This window comes from Astatotilapia calliptera, chromosome 4 (assembly GCF_964374335.1).
Source record: "Astatotilapia calliptera chromosome 4, fAstCal68.1, whole genome shotgun sequence".
NCBI classification, from domain to species: domain Eukaryota; kingdom Metazoa; phylum Chordata; class Actinopteri; order Cichliformes; family Cichlidae; genus Astatotilapia; species Astatotilapia calliptera.
The window spans coordinates 25,628,255-25,655,670 of NC_137425.1; the positions used below are offsets into that span (position 1 = coordinate 25,628,255).

Here is a 27,416-nt window from a genome sequence, read left to right on the forward strand (position 1 = left end):
CTTGATGTGACCCTCTCCACCTGTATTGTCATCATTTTTCTGTGAGTGTTCAGAAACACCAGGGGCTTTCAATAGATTGCACTATGGAAAAAATAGTTTAGTTGAGCTTTAGTTCACAGATTGTGGGCTTAACAACATTCACAAGTCAGAAAAGAAAAGCACATCAACAGCAACACACACACCTTGTTAACAAAAGTATCCAAACACATGGCAGCAACTGGGCATATTTAGGATTTAGCTGTGTAGACATGGTCAAGACAACCCGATAAAGTGTGAAAAAATGTAGCAGAACTTTTTTTTTAAAAAACTGTGATTTAAGTTACTTTGATGTTGTTAATGATGCCAGATAGGTTGGCATGAGTATTTCTGAAACTGCTGATCTACTGGGATTTTCACACAGAATCATCTCTAGAGAGAATGATCTGAAGAAGAGAAAATAACCAGTAAGTAAATGGTAAATGGCCTGCATTTATATAGCACTTTACTTAGTCCCTAAGGACCCCAAAGCGCTTTACACTACATTCAGTCATTCACACACTGGTGATGGCAAGCTACATTGTAGCCACAGCTGCCCTGGGGCGCACTGACAGAGGCGAGGCTACCGAACACTGGCGCCACCGGGCCCTCTGACCACCACCAGTAGGCAAACATGGGGTTAGTATCTTGCCCAAGGATATTTGGCATGCAGCCAGGAGGCAGCCTGGGATCAAACCACCAACCTGCTGATTAGTGGCTGACCTGCTCTGCCACCTGAGCTACAGCCACCCCAGTAAGCCATAATTATCTGGGTAAAAATGTGTTGTTAATGTCACAGGTCAAACACTCATTGCAACCAAGGTATGCAGAAGAATATCTCTGAAGTTAAAAACTGAAGAACATGGACTACAGCAGCAGAAGATCACACCAAGTCCCACTCTGATCAGTTAATAACAGACATTCTCTTTTAAACATACATTAGTTCTTCAATTTAAAAAAAGAAAAAGCATTAAAAACTGACTCTTACCTTTTCCTTAATAACTGCATTTTCTCTTTCTTTTCCTACAGGATCAAAAAGAAAAAAAGCAGAAATTCCAAGGTTATTGTTTCATAAAACTATAAAATACCTAAGCCCATGTTACAGAATATATCTGTTTGTGCCGTTGGCAAACTCATTTTACTGACACTGAGAATAGTAAAATAAAGACATTAATAGAAAAACATTGGTGATGGCATGTTGTTTATATTAACAAACAGATAAATATAGAGTTAATTTTGTATTATATACAGCAAACCTATCAATGAAATATATACCCTTGTAGTGCAGTACAACTATTTATTTGTTAAGATGTTACCTTTCTCCAAATATGCAGTTTGTGAAGGCTTGAATTCATCCTCTCCTCCGGGGATGTCCTCATTCTGTGAGTGTTCAGCAACACCAGGTTCATTCAAGGACTCAGTCTTCGAAAACGGTCAGTTAAGATGAGTTTTAGTTCACACTGGCAAATTATTCAGGAATAACAACATTCAAAAATAAAAACATAAAATACAGCACTCACGTTGTGTACATACACATACACAAAGACACACAAACAGGCAGACACTAGCCATTTCAATAAGTGTACTTGTTCAACTGCTTGTTAATGTAAATATCTAATTAGCCAATCACATGGCAGCAGTCCAGTATATTTAGGATTTAAGCATGCACCGTGGTCAAGACGACTCACTGAAGTTCAAAGGTGATTTAAGTGACTTTTAATGTGGCATAGTTGTTGGTGCTAGATCGGTTAGTCTGAGAATCTCATAAAGTGGAACTCCCCACAGAAGTATCTCTCAAGTTTATAAAGAATGGTCTTAAAAAGAAAAAATACCCAGTGAGTGACAATTTAAAGGAAGAAAATGCATTGTTTATGCCAGAAGACAATGTCCAGATGCATTTAACCTGATAGGAAGGCAAAGGTGACTCAAGTAACAACTTCTTTTAAGCAGATGGGGAAGAGCAGGAGCAGACACAGGAAGAACAGGAAACAATTCACATAAACTCACTAAAACTGCAAAAAGATTAAACAAAACGTCATCTAGTCTAACGAGTCTAGATTTCTACTTCAGCATTTGGATCAATTCTGCCTTGAAGCAATGGACTTATGTATTGTTGCTGACTATGTCCATCCCTTTATGACCACAATGCACCCCTCTTCTGATGGGTGCCATGTGTCAAAGATCAAATAATATAAAAGTGGGTTTTAAAATATAGACATGAATTTGCTGTATTCAAATAGCCTCTACCGTGATGAGATCTCATGCCAATACAGTATCTTTAGGGTGTAGTGGAATGGGAGATTTGTATATTGGATCTCCAGCTAACAAATCTGCAGCAACTGTGTGATGCTATCATGTCAATATTGATAAAAATCTCTGGGGAATGTTTCAACCATCTTGTTGAATCTGTGCCACAAAGTATTAAGACACCTAAGAAGGCAAAAAAATGGGACCAACCAAGTACTAGCAAGGTGTAAGTAATGAAGTGGCTGGTGAGTGCAAACCTTTGTGGGAAGTGAAGAAATAATAGCCTTTTGCAATTTTGGGGCAACCAATGGCACACCTTCAGTGAAAAGCAGGAGGAATGCTTAGAATCATTCATGAAATTCAGTCCAGCGTAATCCTTCATCACTCAGATACTGGGGGCTGAACTGCTGGCAGGGTGGTAGAATTTGTGGTAGATTTTTTTATATTGAAACAATTGTGATATATACATCAATTGTTTCCATATTGCAATAGTCTCTATTTTCCACTGCTGATATAAAATCCAATGGTAACTGCAGTTGAAAGCTTGTAAACACGAGACTGTAATGTAACACTGTAAACATTGTTCATAAGAGTTATATTGGATCTGATTGTCTGAAACTTAGCATCATCAAGCATGGTGATCAATGAGGGATGAAAGCTGTTCCTTAGCCTCTTCGTTTGTTGATCTGAAACAACTGCTTGTCGCTGATGTGGGCAGGAGTACAGTTGTGTGTGTAGAGGGTGTAAGAGCAGGGGACTCAGCACACAGCTCTGTGTGCTGAGTCTGATGGATGCAAAGAGGTGGGGTGCCCATTCTAATCTTCAATGTCCAATTACTTAGTAAGGCCTTAATCTAGAAGCAAGTGGAGTGTGGAGGTTCTATGTCCAACAGTGTGGTTACCAGTCTTGGTGACCACACTGTTGACAGTGTTAAAAGCACAGCTGAAGTTTATGAAAAGAAGCCGTGTTTAGCTCTCTTTCTCCTCCAAGTTGGACAGAACAGCATGAATGTGATGACAGCATGCTCTGTAGACTTATTAGCTCTGTTGACGAACTGGTACGGATCAAACATGGGACAAATGAACAACATGATGTGGCTCCTAATGAGCTTCTCGAAGCACTTTAACAATGTCTATGCAGTTCTTAATGTAGCATAGTATGCCTCGCAGACCCAGCATTTCAGACTTTGTGATTATTATTATTATTATTTGGGTATTGTTGATTCATGGTTTTGGTTCTCAGTGATCTTAGTTGTGTTATCTCTGCCTGTGTGTAAGTCTCCCTGTGCTACTGCTTTCACTGTCAGTTCCACGTTTCTAGGTTCTCTTTTTCCAGTGTTTTGTTTCTTGTTCTCATGTTCTGGGTCTAGTTTGTTTTTTTTGTGAGTTTATGTTTATGAACAATCCTCCCCAGTTACTTTGTTAAGCTTGTGTGCCCTGAGTTTGAGTTTCAGTCTGTGTGTTTCCTGGACATGAAGTCAACGAAAGTGCTGACACATCCAAAATAACCAATAATCCAAATAACCATTTTAAAATGATATAGCAGTAAGTTGCACCTACACTGCATGTCTGTGTCAATTTGTGTTGAAAGTGTGGACTTCAAAATAAATACTAGTTTTTAAATTGTGTTGATAGACCACAGAAAACCAGAGTTATGACAAATAATTCATCAATAATAATAATTATTGATAATAATGTATCAATTTTTTTTAATTATTTAATCATTTATCATAAATTCTATTGTCACATTTAGCGCAAGAAGAGATGGTAAAAGCAAGACTTTGACACCCCTTATCTTAGAGTGAGGGGAAGGTTTTCCAAATGGCGGTGGCAAGAAAGAGAGAGGAGAGATAGCGATAGCAATTTTTACGATGTAAGAGATTTGTTACATTTAGCGTTTTGGGAATTTATAATCAGTGTGTAGTGTTGTGTTAATGTTGTGTAGTTAGTGTGCAGTGTAGTTGTTTGCTTTGTTTTGTATGTCAATACAATAAGTATGTCACAGATGCTGGCCAAAAAGACATTAAGGGAAGATTGCAATATAAACGCTGTATCAAGGTGGAAAATAGAAGCGATAGACCTCCTGTTGCAGGTTTTAGGCCTGTAATGTAACAAATGATTTCATTGGCATCTTATTGTGACACCTGATTGTTGAGTAAATAGTGTTAAATAGTTGCACAAAAACACTTGAGGCACTGACAGCATTTTTAGGTAAATAATAATATATAATGTTGGTGTTTGCAAACTTTGTGCGTACGTTTTTAAAATGTACAATTTATATTTGTATTTCAAGTTATGAAAATGCAAATACGATCGCCACGATCACCACGATGGGGCAATCGTGGCTCAAGAGTTGCGAGTTCGCCTTGTAATCGGAAGATTGCAGGTTCGAGCCCCAGCTTGGACAGCCTCGGTCGTTGTGTCCTTGGGCAAGACACTTCACCCGTTGCCTACTGGTGGTGGTCAGAGGGCCCGGTGGTGCCAGTGTCCGGCAGCCTCGCCTCTGTCAATGCGCCCCAGGGTGGCTGTGGCTACAATGTAGCTTGCCATCACCAGTGTGTGAATGTGTGGATGACTGGATATGTAAAGCGCTTTGGGGTCCTTAGGGACTAGAAAAGCGCTATATAAATACAGGCCATTTACCATTTCATTAAACATGTAACTTTCCTCCTTGGATTTTATGTTTGTTGTGTGATTTTAAGTCAACTGTGTTAATACAGTAAATCAGAACAAAAAATAAATGTAAATTCAAACATGGGGCATTGTGCTGAGAAAAAAAAACAGGTAAACAGTTTTTAAAGATGAAATACAAAGGTAAAATCAGAAGTAGTAAAAAAAAAAACGGCCAATTATTCCCCAGACTCCAGAGGGTAATCAAGTTTACTAACTCCAAAGCTGAGCAAAATCTCTTTAATACTGAACTATCGAATCAGTGAAATATTTCATTAATACCCTTAGACTCACGTTGACTAACAGGATTAAAAGTTGGAGTCTGTTCTGCCTAGCTAACTTGCCGCAATCTGCCTTAGTGCGTTCAGCTTCTGGTATGATGGCACCCGTGTTTGACTCTGCTGCTGCCGGGTGCAGTTTGTCGCGCTCTGCTACTTTTGTGTTATTTTTTTCTGCTCTGCTGTTCTCACTTAGTGTTAACAATGTATTGGCTGCCTACAATCTCTCTCTTTACTCTTAAATTTAACAAATGTGTTTTTTATATTTATCAATCTAAAAAAATAAACATTTAGTCTGATTTGATGTTACAATTAAAAAGTGTTTGTGTTTTTATCTGAAGAGTATGTAAATATCCGGTTTCAACTGTATATTTGATGATGCTGGTGTTTGGCTTGATTGTCAGCACAGAGAGGGAGAGAGAGGAACAGAGAGGGAACAAGAGCAGGAGAGACACACATGTTAGTCAAATGGTTGTTTGCCAAAACTCATCAGAACATGTATCTAGTACCTAGTGTAACTTTTTAGGTTTGTTATTTTTCAAATTCTATATTTATTAAGTTATGCAGGCTTGTTTGCACAACAAGGCTAAATAATTATATAAACTTTTCTGAATCTAAATAGTGGACTTTGGTAGAATCAAAAAATAGGTCTAGTGCAGGTCTATGATGATTTTCAGTGTTTTGATTAGTAGTCCTGATTTTGAACTGTTGTAGTCCTATTTTAATTCCCGATCAGTTCTGGTTGAATTGGAGTTTAGTCCTCGTGTCTTGATACAGCCCTGATTTTGATCTGCCTTGCTGCTGTAGAATATTTAGCTGATGTAGAGTTTAGAAATGTGTTATCATAGAATGTAGAACTGTTGTAGAGACACTGACACTGCCCTCAATATAATCTGTCGTGAATTTAGGAGTAGGGTACCCCTCCCCCACTTGAGCTGTGAAAGTAAAACAGAGAAGAGTTAATGCTGAGTGGAAATTCCCCAGATTAAGTTTTAGGGTGGGGGTCTCAACATTGTAACTGGATACCTGTGGTCTGGAAGTGAGAGGGGTTTTATGACCTCTAGGGAGTTACCTACACCCACAGTGTTTTAACTGTCACGCACACACATCCACATACACACTTACTCATGTGCACATGGTCACACACGAGCACTCATATAGGCACGCGGGAACGCGCACATGTAGGCATCCATGTGCTCGTGCACATAGACACAGACAGAGTTTGCAGCACACCGTAGGGGGTTTTATGATGGGGACGTTTCTATAAAGCTGGCTGTAACTAACAAAGGGGTGAAGATTTTTGCAGAGGGGCACCGGCCTCATCTTCCCTTCTAGAAGTGCATGCTTAAATGAAGATGAATAAAGATGAATAAAGATTTTGTGAAAATGACTACTGAGTCCGGCTGCCATCTCTGGATGCTCAAGGAATTAAAAGAACCAGGGTAAAACTGATTTCCCGACACTGCCTAATTAAAAAATTAGTTTAAGGTGTCCTGCATATGTGATATATGTTTTTTTTCCTATGTGACGTTATTCTTTTTTTGAACAAAACTCAAAACACAGCCTAATAAATCTTTCCGTCATTTCTAAGCCCCCCGCCCCTCATGCATACTACCCTTTATGGCTAAGCCCCGGTGTGTAAAATGTCTGGCTCCGCCTCTGATTCTTGCATAGATCAAGTCCTACAAAACCTCATGGTCCAAGGGTTATTTGGATAGGATTTACGGTCTTGGATTTAGAAGCAATTTTTCAACAGGTACACTGTGTTGCAATTTTGGGTCTTTTGACACAGCATTTTGAGTTTATACTTTTATATTGATGTTTATGTTTATTATAAATTCATTTCTATTTTGCCTAGGTTGCTTTGTTATACTTTATCTTTCAGATTTCCTTTGTGTCTTCATGGCTGTGTGTCTTAAGTTGTCAAGTTCATGTTGTCATGTCTCTGTCTCATTATGTTTCCTGTTTTGAAGAGGTCTTGTGTTTCTATGTGTTTAGTTTTACTCTTCCCCTGTGACGTTGTTATGTTTCCACTTCCCCTGATCACCTCCTGTGTGTTTTCAGTAATTCCTTGTCAGATCATTTGCTTTGTTTCCAGGTCATGAATTCATGTAAGTCCTTATGTTTCAGTTTTCTCATGTCAGGTTTTAGGTGTATGTTCCGGTTTTAGGTTGTTTTTTTTAGCTCACCCACTTTAGTTTATTTGCCTTGCCTTTTGTTTTTGTACCGTTATCCAGCCTACACTAAACTAGAGATGGCACGATACCACTTTTTTATGTCCAATACCGATACCGATATCATAAATTTGGATAACTGCCGATACCGATATGAATCCGATATAGTGTTTTTTAATCAACAAAACTGTTTTTTAAAATATCTTGCTGCATTTTGTATAAGTTCATACTCAAGTTTAAAACAACAACTACACTAAAGCTATTCTGTTATACCTGTATGCAAAAAAAAAAATATTTCATAGTTCAGCAATACTGATCAATCTAATAAACTTAAACCTACACCATCCTCCCTATTCTGGTATTTTAAAGAGTACTTAGCATAAATATTAAGCAACCTAACTAATAGGGTTCCAACTCCCAGCAACAACAAAAATAAATAAATAAAAAATAGGGAACCACCCCTCACGCTCCACCTCATGATGCTTAATCGACGTAATCAACCTTAATTTGATGCAGTGTGAAAAAAATGCACAGAAATCAATTATTTTTCAAGAAATATTAAATAGATTCAACATCTTTCTTCAACAAAATTGCAGACTGCACAGATGGTACCTTCCCAAAGGAAAATGTACTATAGCTTACTAGGGTATATTAGACTTAACAGTTACTATATACAGTAATGGACTTCTATACATTTTACATCAGATTAAAACTTTGGCTGTCAGATAATTATTTATTAAAAGCTAGACATTTTAAATGAGAATAAGAAAGAAAAGTATGTCTTTGTGCCCCCTTTTCCCAGTTAATGCCCTATCGGCCCCCCCTGGCTAAACTTTGCTAGATCCGCCCCTGCACAGTTACAGCCGTCAGCTGCGTAGAAAAGGATCCTGGTGTAGAAAGTAATGTTAAATAAATTCTAACAACAGCTGATCAAGCTTAAACGAGCTGCTGTTGTTCAGCCGCTGGTCTCCTCTTTCTGGTGCAAAGTGGGCCAAAAACAAACCAGAGACACGGACTCGCGACAGAAAAGCCGATCAGCTGATCATTAAGCAGTTTCATGATTGAAGTAGCAGCAAGAAGAGGCAGTCGCTTGTTAAGCTTAACGCAGGAATGCTTTACAAACAGTCAGAGATGGACTTACACACTTGCTTTACTTCTCTCGGGGATAACTTTGTCGGAGATGAAATGCCGGGTTGCTAGCGAAGCTCCAAATGCTATCCAGACCACCGACAGGTCCCGCATGCCACAGCCGCTCTATCACGTGATGCATACTGCTCCAACATGCTAACGTTCTGAGGTGAGTTACGGCGTGTTGCAAGTTTTGTGAGGTGCTTTCGTGATATTTAATGGATCGGATTACATTTTTTATTTTTCTCCGATATCCGATCCAGTAATTTAGGTCAGTATCGGACCGATACCGATACGTAATATCGGATCGGTCCATCTCTACAATAAACATCACGTTTTAAGTTCCCATTAAGTTTGTTTCCACACTTTGGTTTGTCTGCACCTGGGCCCACTATTCACACTCCACAGATTGCCTCTGCACACTGTCACACCTGAGGCATATTTGATAGTGATTTGCCACAGAGTAACAGTATGTCAGTATTTACTGCAGTGTAACCTAAAGCTTTTGGCGGTTATTTTCAATTGATGAATTTAAACTTATGGGAATGATGGAGCATTCTGATTGGCACACTAACTTTAGGCTCATTTTTCCCTGGTGGTTTTGTCTTCAGCAGACACATGGTTCAAAACTGGGCAGTTGGAGTCAGTTGATGACTTTTAGAATAATCTTTTGTGTCTGGCTAATTAGAAATGAAACCATTTATCTGTCTGTAGTGGATTCTCCTACATTTCAACTCATCTAACCTAATTTAATGTCTCTGATTTTAATCTGTATAGTTTATCTCCCCACTAACACACAGTCTTAAAAAGAAAGAAAAAAGAAAAGAAAAAAAAACATGCACAGACACTCAGCAGGTTAGTGTCACCTGATGACTTCCCAAAGATTTGAATGAGCTCTTAAGACAGAGAAGATTAAGATTCCTGATTTTAGACATTTAAAATACATGATTCCACTCTTCAAGTGGTTTAAACAATATTTAATATTTCAACATTAATTCAGATATTTTGCTAATTCAAAAATTTATTTTGCCATTAGTAAGCTTTTCCTAATGTACATATAAGATGTCCAGCTACTTGCCAACTTTAAAGCTTTGGTACTTCAGCTTTCAACAGTTCTGTACTTTGGCTTTCATGTGACTGATTTGGTATATTTCAGCTCATTTGCCTTTTTTTTCTCACCAAAGATTCAGCAGTTATAAAAATTTAACTCGGATCACTCAGCTATTCACACTGCATTTTCCTGACGAAATGCATCCTGTAGTATTCTCTTAAACTGGAACTTGACATCCGAACAGAAGTTATACAGCTTTTGAAAAAAACCTTGTCTTTCTGATGATTAGCTAGAACATAAGTCTTACCTTTTCATTGAAAATTGTATTGTCCGTCTCTTTTGATGCAGGTTTAAGGGGGGGGGGGAAGCAGAAATCACAAGGTTATAGTTTCACAAAATTGCATTCTTTTAGTATTGTACATCATTGACTGAATGAAAGAAAGCATTTAGCTTTGATAAAAACTCATCTATAGAGTCAAAAAAATTAGTGTTTAAAAGATATTTTTAGGCCTCTTCAGATCTGGATGTAATAACCAGAAAGAATGCAATAAATAGGTATTAGCTTTTTGTTTGTTTGTTTTGTTTGTTTCTAGAGGCTTGATTACAAAACTGGTGTTTTTATTAGTCTGGTTAGTATCTAATAGCTAGTATTTCCTAATTAACTCATTGAATTCTGCCTTTGTGGATGGGAGTGGAGATATAGATAGATATCTCTCTGTGTATGTATGTATGCATGCATGCATGCCAGCCATTTTTACTAAAACATTTAATACCAAAAAGTTGATTATGTTCATCTAGACATAGTGTTTTCCGTGGAAGAAACGTTTCGTCACTCATTTCCATCACCTATCCGAGTGACATGATGAACAGAATCAACTTTCTGGATTTTCTTACCTGGATGATTGACCATGCATCAAGACCATTTAAGTTTAATAAAAATAATGGTCAGTGAGACCATGTGTGGAGGTCATTTATAATATATTTTGAAAGAGATTCTTTTCATCTCCTATTTAGAGCTTTCTAAATTCGTTGCCTACTTCAAAAATACAGGCTCTTACTGAGTTTTACAATAAAGATGGCTTGACCAAAAAAACCCTGTTAGAAGTCAACTAGGGGAGAACTATGGATGTCAAAAAATGGTGAGACTTGCCGAAGGATTGAAGCACACTGGTATAGACCAGGTGTAATGGTGTAAAGCAGGTTCAAAACGTATTCTTGTTCAGGACATTAAATCTAATTTTTAACTTTTCATCCTAGATTCTGTCTACAAAATCATCCTGACCAGACGATCTTCTTTGATCTAGAGTCTGTTTTAGGTCCAGTAGCAGACAAAAGGAGAGCCACATCCAAGATGCACAGGAAGATTCAGTTTTCATACATCAAGCGCAAAAAGTACATATGCAGCACCCACAACAAAACTGTCCCTCACGTGTTTTATAGTTGGCATAGATTATTATTTCAGAGTTGCAGAACTAGTTCAAAGGAATAAATATCAACAGCACTGAGATGCCTTTGCATTTACTCAAAATAAACATGATTTTTCCACCCATATTTTGATTAGGATTACTTTTTAATTAAGTTTTATGCCAAAAATTCATAATTAGGGCTTAAAGAGGTAAATACCAAATATTAACCATATATATTTTTTGGAACTGAGATAAAGTAAATATTTGTAGTACTTTTTTAGAAAGTTTTCATGTCTGATATAATCATTCAAAAGGCAGCAGGCCCACCAGAGCTTCAAATGTATGAGTAATAACATAAACACAATGAACAATACAGAGTTAATGAGATTACCTTTCTCCATTGTTTTAGTTGGTACAGAATTGAGGTCATCAACCTCTCCTGTGCCATCATCATTTTTTGGTGAGTCGTCAGAAACAACAGGTTCATCCACTGGATCCCACTATGGTAACGGTAAGGCAAGTAATTAAGTTGATTGATATCAGGTCTGTAACATGATTAGCTATAAAAAAGAGATAGGCAGAGACTCTAAAATCTGTGAAAGAGTGACTAAAAAGATTGTGGAATACAAAAACAATGTTCCTCAACATCAAATTGCAAAGGCTTTGCAACTCTCATCTACAGTGCATAACATCATCAAACAAGTCAGAGAAACTGAAGATGGCTCTTTGTGTAAGGAAAAAAGTCGAAGGTCTGCGGGCCCTGAGATGACACTGATGCTAATCGGCATGTGTAACTGACATTACTAAATGGGCTCAGGAATACTTCCAGAAACAACCGGCGGTTATTTCTTGGCGTGCCATCTGCAGATGCCAACTGAAAGTTGAGTTGCTGAATTCACTTGTAGAAATCATTCACATTTGCAAGAATGGAAATGGAATGGATAAAAATGGAAAGCCTATGATTCAGTGAATGACACACATATTTCCAGGAATGCCTAGAACTGCACAAGATCAAAAGGACATTAAGAGCCTTCATCAGGAATTCAAAGGCGATGCGGCGAAAACACTAGAGGCCAACTTCAAGCCAATAGCACAAGTCACCATCAAGTGCAGGATTTACTGAGGACATGCCCTGTCCCCACTGCTGTTCTGCATAGGCCTGAATCCCCTCTGCAAGACTGGCTATGGATACCGACGACAGAATTACGCAATTGGCAGCCACCTCCTCTACACAGATGACATCAAACTGGATTGACAAGAAGATATTGATTTACTAATCCACACCATTAGGATCTCCATCAGCTACATCAGAATGTCATTCTGACTGGAGAACTACAGTCGGATGGTAACGAAGAGAGGGAAGGTAGTCAGAACAGAGAGGAATATACTACCAGAAGGCTTTTATTTTTCAACTTTTGAGTTGGAAGATTGTAAATCTTAGAGAGACATGTTTACAAAAACATATAGCATTCAAATAGAAGTGAGGCTTGTAGCTATGATAAAGAACATTACAATAATCTTACCTCATTTTTGCTCAGCAGAATTCCCATCCCTTCTGCTGTGGGATCATGTAAAAACAAAACACAAGACAGAAACATTGCATTAAATCATAGTTATTACATGTGGATTGTGCCATTTCATTTTCAATCTAAACTATTATTAGCTGCTTTTTTTTAACAGTTAAAATTCCATTTTCAAAGTTATAAAAGGTATATAAAATACACAACTAAACTATAAAATCAGTATTCATAATTAAAATTGATATTTTAGATGCCTGTGTTCTGTGTATTCCAGCACAGTGCAGACCATACCTGAACACTACTTCCACAGAGGTTGATTATCTTGCTAATGGTTTTACATCTTCACTGCGTACAATCTAATTACTGTAGCTTCTCTGAAAAAGAAAGCCTTAAACCAGAAGTACTTGACTTTGTGGTATAACTCTCAAAAAATCCCTTTATAAGTGAATACAATTTTAATCATTAGAGAAAAAATAACTTGTAACCATTTAACAGACATAAGATTATCTACAGCTACTTTCATTACCATTGCTCAGCACTTTGACAATTACAAGAAAGTCTGCCTTATTTGAGACAAATTATGAAGAAATGAGGGATGGCTCAAGACTTTTGCACACTTCTGTATTAGAGATGGCACGATACCACTTTTTTATGTCCGATACCGATACCGATATCATAAATTTGGATAACTGCCAATACCGATATGAATCCGATATAGTGTTTTTTAATAAACAAAACTGTTTTTTAAATATCTTGCTGCATTTTGTATAAGTTCATACTCAAGTTTGAAACAACAACTACACTAAAGCTATTCTGTTATACCTGTATGCAAAAAAAAAATTTCATAGTACAGCAATACTGATCAATCTAATAAACTTAAACCTACACCATCCTCCCTATTCTGGTATTTTAAAGAGTACTTAGCATAAATATTAAGCAACCTAACTAATAGGGTTCCAACTCCCAGCAACAACAAAAACAAATAAATAAAAAATAGGGAACCATCCCTCACGCTCCACCTCATGATGCTTAATCGACGTAATCAACCTTAATTTGATGCAGTGTGAAAAAAAATGCACAGAAATCAATTATTTTTCAAGAAATATTAAATAGATTCAACATCTTTCTTCAACAAAATTGCAGACTGCACAGATGGTACCTTCCCAAAGGAAAAAGTACTATAGCTTACTAGGGTATATATATTAGACTTAATAGTTACTATATATAGTAATGGACTTCTATTCATTTTACATCAAATTAAAACTTTGGGTGTAAGATAATTATTTATTAAAAGCTAGACATTTTAAATGAGAATAAGAAAGAAAAGTATGTCTTTGTGCCCCCTTTTCCCTGTTAATGCCCTATCGGCCCCCCTGGCTAAACTTTGCTAGATCCGCCCCTGCACAGTTACCAGCGTCAGCTACGTAGAAAAAGATCCTCAAGTAGAAAGTAATATTAAATAAATTCTAACAACAGCTGATCAAGCTTAAACGAGCTGCTGTTGTTTATCCGCTGGTTTCCTCTTTCTGGTGCAAAGTGGGCCAAAAGCAAACTAGAGACACGGACTCGCGACAGAAAAGCCGATCAGCTGATCATTAAGCAGTTTCATGATTGAAGTAGCAGCAAGAAGAGGCAGTCGCTCCATATATCGCTTGTTAAGCTTAACGCAGGAATGCTTTACAAACATTCAGAGATGGACTTACACACTTGCTTTACTTCTCTCGGGGATAACTTTGTCGGAGATGAAATGCCGGGTTGCTAGCGAAGCTCCAAATGCTATCCAGACCACTGACAGGTCGGCATGCCACAGCCGCTCTATCACGTGATGCATACTGCTCCGACGTGCTAACGTTCTGAGGTGAGTTACGGTGTGTTGCAAGTTTTGTGAGGTGCTTTCGTGATATTTAATGGATCGGATTGCATTTTTTATTTTTCTCCGATATCCGATCCAGTAATTTAGGTCAGTATCGGACCGATACCGATACGTAATATCGGATCGGTCCATCTCTATTCTGTATAGATGTGAATTTTCACTCTTTTTACAGCCAACACAGTACTGCTACTTATCAACTGAACATATCTGCTGAACACATTTACACATCACACAAAAACTTAAATTAAGCATCAAGATTACCTAAATACATCATTCTCTGCTACACCATGTGTGCACACTCTGACATTTTAACACAAAAATACTACAACAGTAAACCCACCTTTACTGATCAGTTTCCTCACCCTGCTTCACCTGTGGAGATGTGCCCACATTATGAGTTAGTTACTTTCACTTTAGATTTTTCTCTGAGAAAAAGTGAAAGTACCAGAGCTAAAACCAGTTCACTTACTGGAAAATGAAACCTTCTCACCACATAGTGCAGAATATACTGGTGTACTTGTGTATTCAATTGTTTCAGTGAGCACACAGTAATACTGCAAAAAAAAACCCAAGAAAAAATAGAGAAAATGCAATGTGAATGCTTATACTGTAAAGCTTTTGTCTGACTTATTAAAAAAATATTTAAAATCTCCTAAACTGAAGCAATTTAACTGAAAATACTGAAAATATAAACACTCTCCAGGAGATATTCAGAGTTTCTGTCTGAATTCTCAGACCTTTTATCTGATTTAGTGCTTGGCTCAGATAAAATAATTATTATAGCTGATTTTAAGATTCATATAGATACTAAAAATAACAGCCTCAACGTGGCGTTTAATCTACTACTAGATTCAATTGGCTTCTTTTTAAATATAAAAGAATCCCCCCACCACTTTAATCACATTGTGGAATAGATTTCATTACAGGAGAGAGAGAGATAGCCAGACTGACAAAAAGTCAGAGCTCTGTTGAGCCAGACATTCCTTTGACATTAACTAGTAAGGACTTCATGAATTTCTTCAAAAATAAAATTTTAGCCATTACAGAAAAAAAAAAACTTTTAACCATTTCACAGACAAGATTATCTACAGCTAATTACATTACCATTGCTCACCACTTTGACAATTACAAGAAAGTCTGCCTGATTTGAGACAAATTATGAAGAAATGAGGGATGGCTCAAGACTTTTGCACTCTTCTGTATAGATGTGAATTTTCACTCTTTTTATAGCCAACACAGTACTGCTACTTATCAACTGAACATATCTGCTGAATACATTTACACATCACACAAAAACTTAAATTAAGCATCAAGATTACCTAAATACATCATTCTCTGCTACACCATGTGTGCACACTCTGACATTTTAACACAAAAATACTACAACAGTAAACCCACCTTTTATTGATCAGGTTCCTCACCCTGCTTCACCTGTGGAGATGTGCCCACATTATGAGTTAGTTACTTTCATTTTAGATTTTTCTCTGAGAAAAAGCTAAAGTGAAAGTACCAGAGCTAAAACCATTTCACTTACTGGAAAATGAAACCTTCTCACCACATAGTGCAGAATATACTGGTGTACTTGTGTATTCAATTGTTTCAGTGAGCACACAGTAATACTACAAAAAAACCCCTGAGAAAACGCAATGTGAATGCTTATACTGTAAAGCTTTTGTCTGACTTATGAAAAATAATATTTAAAATCTCCTAAACTGAAGCAATTTAACTGAAAATACTGAAAATATAAACACTCTCCAGGAGATATTCAGAGTTTCTGTCTGAATTCTCAGACCTTTTATCTGATTTAGTGCTTGGCTCAGATAAAATAATTATTATAGCTGATTTTAAGATTCATATAGATACTAAAAATAACAGCCTCAACGTGGCGTTTAATCTACTACTAGATTCAATTGGCTTCTTTTTAAATATAAAAGAATCCCCCCACCACTTTAATCACATTGTGGAATAGATTTCATTACAGGAGAGAGAGAGATAGCCAGACTGACAAAAAGTCAGAGCTCTGTTGAGCCAGACATTCCTTTGACATTAACTAGTAAGGACTTCATGAATTTCTTCAAAAATAAAATTTTAGCCATTACAGAAGAAAAAACTTTTAACCATTTCACAGACAAGATTATCTACAGCTACTTTCAGTACCATTGCTCAGCACTTTGACAATTACAAGAAAGTCTGCATGATTTGAGACAAATTATGAAGAAATGAGGGATGTGCTAGAGTAAATTGTTAAATGTTGCCATAGTTGTACTTAAATTTGTAAACCTTGTCCTGAACTGCATGTTCAGATATATTTTTTTGTTCCTCGCCTACATCTAGGTTTGGGATGCTATAGCTGTAAGTGTTTAACTGCAGGCACATTCCATGTGAGATTCTGGTTTCCTTATCTGGGAAAGGATGTTCAATCCCAGCCATTTAGGGGCTCGCCTATGCTTGTATATGGTGAACCATTAAAGTTAAGCCATATACGGGTGTGGGGACATGACCTGTGGATAACTAGGAAATGTGGTTAAACGGTTGTAAGCATATATTGTGTGGCAGGAAGTCACATACACAGAGACATACACACACATGCTTGCACATGCATACACACACTCAGTGCCTTAGTTTCATGAGGCACCACAAGGGGTTTTTACAATGGGTGTTTGTGAAACTGTGTGTCACTTAATAAAGGCTGCAGGGGGAGGCTGGTTCTTTGGAGTCATCTGAGGTCGAGGGCAGAAGTGCTACCAACCAGGCTCCCCTTGCTAGCAAGTGAAAACCAGTTAAGCTGTTTGTCTTGTTTTGTCCACAGGAATAAGTCTCTGAACCAGTGGGGCTGCTAAGCGCAGACCCAACAGGATGGCTCAAGACTTTTGCACACTTCTGTATAGATGTGAATTTTCACTCTTTTTATAGCCAACACAGTACTGCTACTTATCAACAGAACATATCTGCTGAACACATTTACACATCACACAAAAACTTAAATTAAGCATCAAGATTACCTAAATACATCATTCTCTGCTACACCATGTGTGCACACTCTGATGTTTTAACACAAAAATACTACAACAGTAAACCCACCTTTTTATTATGTGTTCCTCACCCTGTTTCACCCGTGGAGATGTGCCTACATTATGAGTTAGTTACTTTCACCTTAGCAGAAAAAGATAAGGTGAAAGTAACCAAGTTCTGGTTTGTATATTTAGATTTACAATAATAGATTACACAGCAGTGGGGAATAGATTTCATTACAGTAGATGTCTTTTTGAAAGCACTGTAACTAACTGAACACTACTCCCACAGAAGTTGATGATCTTGCTAATGGTTTCACATCTTCACTGTGTACAATCTAAATACTATAGCCCCTCTGAAAAGAGAGCCTCAAATCAGAAGTACTTGACTCCCTGGGATAACTTTCAAAAGCGCACCTTAAAGCAGATAACTCGTAGGCTGGAGAAGAAATATCCTCTCACTAATTTAGAAGATCATCATTTAGCCTGGAGCCAGTTTAAGCCAATTTGCTGCTTTAAAAAAAAAACCTCAGTAGTAGACATCTTACTATTCATCACTTATTGAAGGAAATAAGAACAACCCTAGGTTTCTCTTCAGCACTACAGCAAGACTGAACAAAAGTCAGAGCTCTGCTGAGCAGGGCCGTGCAGAGATGTCCGAAGAGGCAGGTGCTCAAAGTTAAAAAGGGCACATAGAACCATATTCATCATCTAATATGAAAACACATCAAACTATATCACTGTAATCGGGTGGGGACAATGCAAAGCAAACGTAGCCTATGTTTTACCTGATGGGGTACAATGTTGCTGTTGAGGGGTTACTGCTGCTCCTGATGCTGATAATGCTGGAGGACAGGGCTGTGTTGATCTGAGACTGTAGACATTAAAAAGTCCATAGGAGAGAGGGTAACTAATTAAAGAAATGTAATGAGATAACAATTAAATGCAAAGACTGGTGACAGCTCTTGGAACCATAAGACAACAGATTTTTTTTTAAAAATGTGGGAAATAAACTGAAACCGGAGTATTAGTAGGGCAAAAGAAAGGGGCTGTCATAGTAGGGTAAGAATGTAACAAAAAAAATCTATGCACATAAAACACACACGCACATACACACATGCATATACAGTTACATTTCATACCTTCTCCAGAATACTGTACATACTATGGCCACAAGTTTGTATCATGGTGCTGATCCAGAATCATTCCCTTATTATTCATTCTTAGTGCTAAGTGATAAGAATTTAAAAAATAAATAATAAATATATGTAGCCAAGTGAACTAATACTACGCATGGAAAGGGTTTAAAAAGAGGGAATTGTGTTTTTGACTGGTTGCCTGTCTACCGGAGGTCTGTTGTAGGGTTGTCATGGTGATGACTAGACCTCGCGTTTTGGGGGTATACTGTCCCTTTAAGAGCCGCCGTAAGCCAGAGCACGCATGCACTCAAGTTTGTGTCACACTGAGCGCTGTGAGCGGGAGCACTGGAGAGTTAGAGACTGCAAAAGATTCTGTGGCTAGCTACACACGAGGTAAATGTGCTAAAAAGTGTAGCATACTGCAAAATATTGTCACCAGTGTTGTAGTAGACTGTAATTAGCTAAGTTTCTTTAGCAATGACTCCATGTTTGTGACCATTTCTGTACAGTTCTTAACGCGCGACGGGTGCATGTTTAATGGTCACGTGCTGTGAAAGGGACTGAAGAGCGGGTTGGCGTGAGTAGTTACAGTGTCCTAACAGATTTCAAAGTTGTTAAGTTTATACTTTTACTCACTTTGCATAACTCTGTATGTTTCTGTTCGATTCAGAGGGGAGATCACTTGCTGTGTGATTCCTGCGTGTGTACTTGTTCTAGCACAGTAGCTGTGTGGAGAAACCGAAGTGAGTTCATGATGTTCTCCCATAGAAATGTATGTTTAAAAGAGAGTTTACAGTGCACTTTATTGCCAGTTGACCTGCGAAGTTGTGGGATGTAAACAATGTGTTTATTTGTTTTGTTTTCTCTTTTTTTGTTGTATTTGTTTCTTGACAGGTCACTACTGTTGTCTATACTGTTTGGATTTAACATGTACATATGATAGTTACTGTTGTCTCAGACCCTGAAAGGCAGTTTAGGCTGAGCCAGTGGAATAGTTAAATTTTGCCGTTTCACTCAAAACTACAGAATTAAAACTGTGCTCCTCCGAGTACAGTCGGAGAATAAAAAAGCCCACAAAAGAGTATTTCCTGTGTCCTGTCTCATTCCCCATGACCGGGCCACATATAAAATAATGCATTTATGATGATTCAATCTGTTTGACTATCTGTACAGGCAGAAAGCCTATTAAACATTTAAACTGTAGAGATACAATAATTTTGCTGCTGAAAATTCAGCATTTTTGTCATATTTGAAATATAAATGTAATATAATCTGTTTCTTAATGTATTTTCTTTAAATTACAGTTTGTGTTTTTTATATCGTAATTATAATAATCCATAATTATGTGGATATGCATACCAGAAAGGTAGGGGAACGCCCTGTAACTTACTTTAAAACTAAATATGTTCCCTAAAACGGTTGCCAGACTAAGACCCCTGTAACCCTTACCCAGTTAGTTAGCAGCTAATGACCACCACTAATTGAGCATTTAATAAAAGGACAGGTAATGTTTTGTTGCGCTTTTGCACACACAGCACGCTCATTTGTTTCAATTCGTCAGTTGCCACGAGACAGCTTTCATCGTGCACACAATAACCTAATATTCCTATTGTTATAGACTATAGTGTACACTCTACTTATTGGTTTTTGTTGCATCAGTCTGCGACTCCCAATTAATTACGGTGCTTCCCCTACAGCTCCGCATCGCCCAGGCAGCAAAAAACGAGCGTGCGCTTTGCAAGCTTGTTCCACCAGCGCGCTCTGCTGCCAAAGGTGAGCTTTGGTTCATGGTTTTCATGTGACTAATGCAAGCCAGATCATTTTATTTAGCAAAATTGTGAATATTAGCTAAATGTTATTGTTGAGGGGCACAGGCAGGACTCCACACACAAACACAGACATAAAAAAAAAAAAGAATAAAATAAAGCTTAAAAAAATGCCTCATGAAAAGGGCACTTGGGGCACCCATCAGGAAATGGGCAGGTGCTCACGCCCCCTGCAAGTCCCTGGCCATATGCAGATTTCAGATATCATGTCACATTTGACCTCTGACCTCTCCTTCAAAGTCAATAGACTGTCAAAGTGATAAAAACTGCTATAGCTAGTTAAATCTATGTTTCTCACTGACATTTGTATTGACAACATACAGACATTTAGGGAATGATTCTAATTATATTGTTACTTTGAACCTCTGACCTCTTCTGTAGGATTAAATAAGGTGAAACATTCATAAAATGTCTTTTATCTTTTAAAAATAGGCTTAAAATTGTGCAACTTTTGTTTGTTTTGGTAACATTTATTATTATTATGAATTTGTTATGTACACAACAGTAACAGATTATAAGTGTTTAGATAGATAACAGTTTGAATACATGTAGAATTCTCATGCATACTTTTAATATTTATTATTAAACATTTAAATGAATTTTATTAAAGAATGAAATAAATGTCATGCATGTATATATTCACATGAAAAAGGTTTCAAAATATCAAAGAAAACACAATGAAAATATACAAAATACAGCACTATTCCCTTAATAGTAAGTACTGCCCCGACAGTGAGTTGCCTTGGTGAAGGTTTGTGTTGTTGGAGTGCATCTTGCTGTTGTAAATTAACTCATGATTGTATAATATTAGTTGTCTGTATGCTGAGCCACTACAAATAAGTTAACAGTAAACAGTGCCCTCTACTGACTGAAATCACATATGGCGCTATTAAAATGTAGTCTCACACAGCCTTTTTTTAGAGACTGCAAAGTAAAGGAGTTAGGGAACTACAACACTCAATGACGCACATTTTTTTCCAAATCTACAAATATATTGTTTTATATATTCGATTAAACCAAAATCTTTTGGTGTTTGTATATGATTTAACATTATTAACCTCTTAAGAACTGAGGGAAAAAACGCACCTCTCTGTTTATCTGTGTCAACTACAGAGGACATAATGTCTCAGGGGGAAATTTACATAATTAAAGTGATGATATTAGGAAAAAAACTTTCCAGATAAATAGGGGAGCTAGTCATCATTATCGCAGTTGTAATTTCTGCCCATTGGGTAATTTCAATGATTTCTTTTGATAAAAAAATTCCCTGAGATTTAAAAAGTTAGTTTCCCGAGTGACCTGGGCAACAAGGAAGCAGACATTATGATAAATGAACATAAAAACACAATGAAAATGCACAAAAATTCAACTGGGATAGATTACTACTGGGTGGACACAATATCGCATCATATATAATACAAAATCTAGATCAAAACGGGAACAATTTAGTCTGTTTAAAGCAAATTCTGCATTTGGAAATTTGGTCTTTAAAATATAAACAAGATATTAGAGCAGTGGCATACAGTCCCAACAATGCCGCCTGACCATCCAACACCAGCGAATGAACTTCCAGCATCCGCGGATGACCTTCCAGTAGCAGCGGCTGACTGCCCAAAACCAGTGCCTGAAATTCCAAAAGCAGCAGTTCATCGCACGACCACAACGGCTGGTAGTCCGGGAAGGTAGTCACAACTGAGGGGACTGCACTACCAGAAGACAATCTTGCAGACATTGAGGACAGCTAAAATTACCTGGGAATCCCACAGGGTCAGCGTTCACCCCAAATCCAGCACTTTGAGATTGCACACTAAGCAAAAGGAAGGAGGCTGAGGACTGGTGAGAGTCAGAACCACAGGCCAGGAGGAGACAACAAACATCAATGAGTATATGAGGAAGTTCGCCACAACCGACCACGTGTTTAGTGAATACCTTAGATAGCAGACACACGAGAAAGAAGAGGAGCAAGAAGAGGAACCATCATAGAAAGGATCGGCCGGTATGTACCATCATGTCGCTTTACATCCGTCACTGATACAAGACAGACGCCAATTATCAGCGCCCGAGAAGACATCGTGAACGCTTCCTGGCCATCCAGTGAAACTTTTGGGAAGACAGCGTTGGAGAAACGTGAACATTTTATTTGTACTGTATGATCAAGACCCCAGGAGCAGGCTGTGTAAAGATGCCCCTTTACACAATCTCCATTTCAAAGCAACAGAAAATAAAAAAAATGTGAAAACTTTGCATGTTCAAATGACAAACTTTGCATGTTAAAAAACTTCCAAAAAATGTAATACAGGGAGCAAAAGCTTGAATTTCCCCTTTTCTGTTTTACACCAAGACTTAACAGTCTCAACCAATTTTACAGATAATAAACAAATCTCAACAATTGAAAGTGCTTTAGAGGCTCACTTTCTTCCCCTTTTTAAACCTAGTGTGAGGGTCTACTAGCCCTGTTATGTAGGGGTATAGAAGTGCACGGGCTGCCTTGAACGACCAGGGGGTAGTGGGATCTGGGTCTGTGACCTCCCCTAGTACAGTTGATCCGGATACTTACTACTGTAAGAATGGTTTTAGCTGTCTGGCTGTTGCTGGTGCAGTAGGGGAGGGCTCCAGGGCTTGAACCTGCAAACAACAGCTGCCCGGAGTGCACTATGCTGTCGAACCATTAACTCAGCCTAGCCCCACATACCCGTACCCAACCAGACAACTTGGGGGCCCCTATTCCAAAGCAACCTGGTTTGACAGAAACATACTACAGTCACTTTTTTTTTTTCAATATTTTATTTAAATTTTTTCAGCATAGAAAACTCCATCAACAAACAAATACAGCTCAGGCGCTGAGATGATAGGACAAGAAATAGCACAATAATAACAGTCAATAGGGAAAGACAAAAGAAAAAAGAAAGAAAACATTAAAATTAGAAACTACCAGTATCCATAATGAATTAAATGTCATGAACATGTAATAAACAGGGAAATTGCAGTGCCATGCTACATGTTTATACAACGTGAGCTTTCTCAAGATGAGAACAAAACGGAGTCCAGGATTTTGAGAAAACATTTGCTGCAGGTGTTTGCAGGTATCAAACTTTTTCCAGCTGAATGACTGATAACATGTCATTGAGCCAGACACTGAAGGAGGGAGGAGCAGCGGACTTCCATTCCTTTAGAATAAGTCTTTTCGCAATCATCATTCCGAGGTCGATTGGCACCCGCACAGTCGCAGGGATAGTTCTGGAATGTACACAGCCAAAAACTGCAATTTCTGGATTGGGTGAGATGGAAATCCCATAAGCTTTAGAGTACCAATCAAATATTTTGGACCAAAAATTGGTCAATGAGGGGCAATGCCAGAAAGCGTGAGCCAATGTGCTCTCTGATGTTTTACATCTGTAACATATAGGGGAAGTTGAAGGATAAATTTTGTGTAGTCGAACCTTAGAATAATGTAGCCGATGGACAATTTTAAATCGTATTAATTGATGTCTGCTGTTAACAGAGCAGGAATGAATTTTTGATAGGCATTTGTCCCACATTGATTCTGATATTTCTATGCCCAATTCCTCCCTCCAAGCGTCTCTTATCCTCGTAGTCTGCACTTCAATGCTGTCATCAAACAATTGTACAATTGTAGAAATCAAATGTTTGGAGTAAGGAGGGCTCAGGAGCACATTAAAAAGGTTATGTTCATGTGGAACATCTTGGTAATTCTTCATATTGGATTGCATAAAATGCCTGACTTGTAGGTAACGGGAAAAATATGAATGCGGTAAATCAAATTTTTGCTTAAGTTGATTAAATGATGCAAATTTTCCATCTATATAAAGATCTTTGAATTTGAGTAAGCCCTTCTCCTTCCAAGCATAGTAGGATTTATCATCCCAAGGAGGCAAAAAGGCATGGTTATCACATATTGGTGCCTGCACAGAGGAGTTTGGCAGTTCAAAAAAACCTCTAACTTGGTTTAAAATCCGCACAGATTGTTTCGGAACAAACCCCAGTTTCTTAAGACTCTCAGCCCTCCCTACTTTTGAGAGAAGCAGGGCCTCTAGAGAGGAGCCCCTTACAATGCCAGCCTCCATTTTAACCCAAAGGGGGATGTTGAAATCACCAAGATCTGAGGATGTCTGCTGCCAGAAGGTCAAGGCTCTTAGATTTGCAGCCCAGTAATAATGTTTAAATATTGGTAAACTCAGACCTCCCTCCGATTTGGATTTTTGTAGATGTAGTTTTGAAATCCTAGGATTCTTGTTGTTCCATATGTAAGAAGTAATAATTGAGTCCAACTCCTTAAAGAAAGAGGAAGTGAGATAAATAGGAAGATTTTGGCAAAGATACAGAAATCTAGGAAGAGAGACCATTTTTATGGAATTTATACGACCAACCATAGATAGGGGTAGAATTTTCCATGACTCGATGTTATGCTTTAATGTTGACAAGAATTCAGCAAATTTCAAGCTAAAAATTAATTTGGGATCTTTAGGAACAGTCAATCCAAGGTATGTGAGATGGTCGTTAACTATTTTGAATGGAACGTTACAAAGAAAACTCGGCGAACCGGTTTTAGATAAAGGCATAAGTTCACTTTTAACCCAGTTAATTGTATATCCTGAAATTTTGCCAAATGAGGTGACCAGATTAAGAAGGGATGGTACAGAGTCTTCTGCATTACGCAGGTATAATAGTACGTCATCTGCGTACAAACTAATAACAGTTTCAACCCCTCCGACCAAGAGCCCTTGTATTTTTGGATGTGCTCTTATCTTAATCGCAAGGGGCTCTAATGCCAGAGCAAATAGAGCAGGAGACAGGGGGCAGCCCTGCTGAACAGAGCGCTGCAAAGGAAATGGCGCCGACCTCTCTCCATTTGTGAGAACTGAACAGATTGGATTTGCGTATACTAATTTTACCCAAGATATAAATATCTCACCAAACCCAAACTTCCGTAATGACTCGAACATATAAAACCACTCAACCTGATCAAAGGCTTTGTGTGCATCAAGAGCTAAAATTGCTGCTCCTGCCGAACTACCGTGGTCAGAATAGATGGTGTTGAGAAGACGTCTAACATTGAAAAAAGAAAGTCTGCCAGGGATAAATCCCGTTTGATCGGGGTGAATAATAGAGGTCAAGTACTTGTTCAGTCTAGTTGCTAAAATTTTGGTTATCACTTTTCGATCAAAATTTTGAAGAGCAATTGGCCTGAAGTTAGCAGGATCTGAGTCAGCCCTGCCTTTCTTCAAGATTAACGAAATATTTGCTTCATACAGAGTTTGGGGTAGTACGCCCCTGTTTTTAGAATCACGCATCATCCTAAGCAAGAATGGAGCAAGACCATCACAAAATTTCTTATAAAATTCTATGCCAAAACCGTCAGGGCCTGAAGCCTTCCCAGATGCAAATGACTTAATAGCAGCTACCACTTCTTGCAATGTAAAGTCCGAATCGAGTTGATCTCTGGCAGCTTCATCTAGCCTAGGCAGACTGAGAGAATCAAAAAAGTCATTTAAGGCAGACTGTGTTACATTCAGCTGGGATGAGTACAACTCCTGATATAACTCTCTGAAGCGCTTATTAATTTCCATAGGGCTTGTTAGAAAAGCACCAGATTTAGATCTTATTTTGTGAATTGCTCTCGAAGCTTGTGTTCCTTTTAGTTGTTGCGCTAGCAATTTACCGGGTTTGTCTCCTATCTCAAAATGTTTATGTTTCAGCTTCAGTAGTAGGTTGGTAACCTGGTCACTCATAATTGCATTGTATTCGTATTTGAGTTTTAATATCTCTCTGTAATCCTCAGGTGATTTAGAATTCTGGTAAGCCCTTTCTAGACGAGGAATGGCACTATTAATTTCAGAAAGTCGCTTCATCTTCTCCTTTTTGAGGCCTGAGCTATAGGAAATAATTTCGCCACGCATTACGACTTTTAATGTTTCCCACAGTGTTGAATCAGAGACCTCTCCGTTGTCATTTGAGTCAAGAAAGTCCTTGAGTTTGGGTGTAATATATTTAATAAACTTTTCGTCGCTGAGAAGGGTTGGATTGAAACGCCAGGAATAGTTCACTTTAGGCAAACTAAGACTCAGTGATATAGATGTGGGACTGTGATCAGAAATCAAAATATTATGATATCTGGAATTCGAAATTTGAGAAATAAGGCTTGAACTGACCAAAAAATAATCAATTCGACTGTAGGATTTGTGGACGCCAGAGTAAAAGGAGTAATCTTTATCAGTGGGATGTTGAAGTCTCCAAATGTCCACTAAATTTCTAGCTTTAGAAAGATTATTCAGAAGCCGCACAGAGGCAATCTCTGGGGGAGGGCGAGTTGACAGCCGATCAAGGTAAGGGTCTAAATAGCAGTTCCAATCTCCTGCTATTACTATATTTGAGTCAGCATCATCCGGTAGCAAGTCAAACACCTTTCTGAAAAACATAGGCTCATCTGTATTTGGACCGTAAATATTTAGTAGGGTTAACGGGAGAGAAGCTATCATCCCTGAAACCAATATGTATCGTCCCTGAGGATCGTTGATTACAGATTTTAGTTGAAATGGGACATTTTTCTTAAATAGTATAGCTACCCCCCTGGCATGTGATGTAAAGGGTGACTGATATATTTGAGATATCCAGTTACATTTTAAAACATGCCGCATTGTAGATTTTACATGGGTTTCTTGCAGAAAAATTACATCTGCACAAAGAGATTTCAAATGTTTAAATACTTTGCCCCTTTTGACAACTGAACCAAGCCCTCTAACATTCCATGATACAAGCTGCAAATCCCTGTTTCCCATTTGTATACTAGCCTGTGATCTAGCCATTATAGTGGGGGAAAATGAAAAAAAGAAAAATGATAAGGAGTGACATTGTTCATATAAAATGACAGAAAGTCGTAAACTGGCAGTAATGAAACTAATGCACCTGAGCTGTAGAACAAGAACAAATCAAAACATAACCCACCCTCGCCCCAAAAAACGCGTCCCCCGGAACCTGACGCATAACATCCCCTCTTCACTTCGAAGGGAGCTGCCGGGCAAATGGCAAGATATCTTCACACCCACCACTCAGAATAAAAA

At 38.1% G+C, this 27,416-nt stretch overlaps 1 long non-coding RNA gene across 1 annotated transcript; it reads left to right on the top strand.

Annotated features, from left to right (window-relative positions):
- Positions 1-18,636: 18,636 nt before the first annotated feature.
- On the top strand, positions 18,637-19,595 carry LOC145428334 (uncharacterized). Its single transcript, XR_013908622.1, has 2 exons — positions 18,637-19,088; positions 19,182-19,595. It is a non-coding gene; the product is annotated as an uncharacterized LOC145428334 (long non-coding RNA).
- Positions 19,596-27,416: the final 7,821 nt, after the last annotated feature.